Here is a 2500-nt window from a genome sequence, read left to right as displayed (position 1 = left end):
CCCACAAGACAGCCATCGACACTGTGCTGCACACTGGATCAGCACACACTCCCGCACGCAGTGACCAGTTCTGGCCACACGGGGGCAGTGTTGCGTGGCAGAGATAGGTGTGCACACAGAGCAGAGGGCTCGGTCTCTCATCTGAGATCTGGGGGCAGGTAACCACATCACGGCCAGACAGGGGGCAGATGGGCAGTTAATTGCCCCAGAAAGACGAAGCTTGGGGGCATAATCACCAGAAGAGAGAGCACATACGGGCCTTCAGCACACAGCCTTATACACACTTACATACACACATACATACACACACACACACAGCCTTATACACACATACTTACACACAGACACAAACACACAGCCTTATACACACATACTTACACACACACACACACACACACACAGCCTTATACACACATACTTACACACACACACACACACACACACACAGCCTTATACACACATACTTACACACAGACACACACACACAGCCTTATACACACATACTTACACACACACACACACACACACACAGCCTTATACACACATACTTACACACAGACACACACACACAGCCTTATACACACATACTTACACACACACACACACACACACACACACAGCCTTATACACACATACTTCACACACACACACACACACACACAGCCTTATACACACATACTTACACACAGCTGAAAATCCGAGCGGCATAATTTCTGAAAAACACATTTCCCCACTCACTGCTCATTAACCAAAAACCACTTTCTTTAACTACAGACCACTGCTCATTAACTACAGACCACTGCTCTTTAATTACAGACCACTTTCTTTAACTACAGACCACTGCTCATTAACTACAGACCACTGCTCTTTAATTACAGACCACTTTCTTTAACTACAGACCACTGCTCTTTAATTACAGACCAACTGCTCTTTAATTACAGACCACCTGCTCATTAACTACAGACCACTGCTCTTTAATTACAGACCACTGCTCATTAACTACAGACCACTGCTCTTTAATTACAGAACACTGCTCTTTAATTACAGACCAACTGCTCATTAACTACAGACCACTGCTCTTTAATTACAGACCAACTGCTCTTTAATTACAGACCAACTGCTCTTTAATTACAGACCAACTGTTCTTTAATTACAGACCAACTGCTCATTAATTACAGACCACTGCTCTTTAACTACAGACCAACTGCTCTTTAATTACAGACCAACTGCTCATTAACTACAGACCACTGCTCTTTAACTACAGACCATGTGGACCACACCATCTGTCTGAGCTGGAGACACTCTCAAAACAAGAGGATCAAGTCTAAACAATAAGTCTAATAAATACCTAATAAAGTGCTCACTTAGTGGCATCAAAGTCAAGTATCTCTCTTGCCCTGCCTACCTGCCTCTCTCCCACTGAAGACTTCATCATTTACACCAAACACACTGAGTCACTGATAGGAATGTGTTCCCTGTTCTGAAACACACAGTAGCTTCAGGCTGCAGCACCCAGTGCACCAGTCCATATCTCAGAGTTAATGACTTCATTTCCCTGGTCCGTGTCGCTGGGAAGTTCAGCTCAAATCCTCTTTTCCTGAATGCGTGAGGAGAGTTTCTCAGATACTCCCCTGGCTCCCAGCGTTCCTGAAGGAGGAGTTTTCCCGACTCGTGCACAAAGGGGCCCTTTCAGCAGCTGGGAGGACCTGTTGCCATGCTTGTGTGTGTGTGAGTGTGTGTGAGAGTGTGTGTGTGTGTCTGTGTGGGTGTGTGTATGCTTGTGTGTGTGTGAGTGTGTGTGTGTCTGTGTGGGTGTGTGTATGCTTGTGTGTGTGTGAGTGTGTGTGAGAGTGTGTGTGTGTGTCTGTGTGGGTGTGTGTATGCTTGTGTGTGTGTGCGTGTGTGTGACCTCCCCCCCTCTGCGGGGGTGTGAGAGCACCAGGGCACAGAGCATACGCTCCCAAATCACCACTCAGCACCACTCAGCACCGCTCAGGAGCAGCAGGGAATGCCAGAGAAACATTCCCAACCTCCACCTCGGTAAATCCTCCACCTCGGAATTCCGCAGCATTCCGACAGCCTGCCCCCCCCCCCACGTATTGGACCCAGGGGGTGTAGGACATACACAGGGTTTGTAGGACATACACAGGGGGTGTAGGACATACACAGGGTTTGTAGGACATACACAGGGGGTGTAGGACATACACAGGGTTTGTAGGACATACACAGGGGGTGTAGGACATACACAGGGTTTGTAGGACATACACAGGGGGTGTAGGACATACACAGGGTTTGTAGGACATACACAGGGGGTGTAGGACATACACAGGGTTTGTAGGACATACACAGGGGTGTAGGACATACACAGGGTTTGTAGGACATACACAGGGGTGTAGGACATACACAGGGGGTGTAGGACATACACAGGGGTGTAGGACATACACAGGGTTTGTAGGACATACACAGGGTTTGTAGGGCATACACAGGGTTTGTAGGACAT

At 47.7% G+C, this 2500-nt stretch overlaps 1 protein-coding gene across 1 annotated transcript in view; it reads right to left on the bottom strand.

Moving 5' to 3' along the window:
* The window catches only part of schip1 (schwannomin interacting protein 1), a 16640-nt gene that overhangs the window by 13362 nt on the left and 778 nt on the right, over positions 1 to 2500 (bottom strand). The window lies entirely within an intron of this gene.

Source organism: Conger conger, chromosome 13, assembly GCF_963514075.1.
Source record: "Conger conger chromosome 13, fConCon1.1, whole genome shotgun sequence".
Classification (NCBI taxonomy): Eukaryota; Metazoa; Chordata; class Actinopteri; order Anguilliformes; family Congridae; genus Conger; species Conger conger.
The sequence above is the reverse complement of the archived record's forward strand: the minus strand, read 5'-3'. Positions and strand labels throughout refer to the sequence as shown.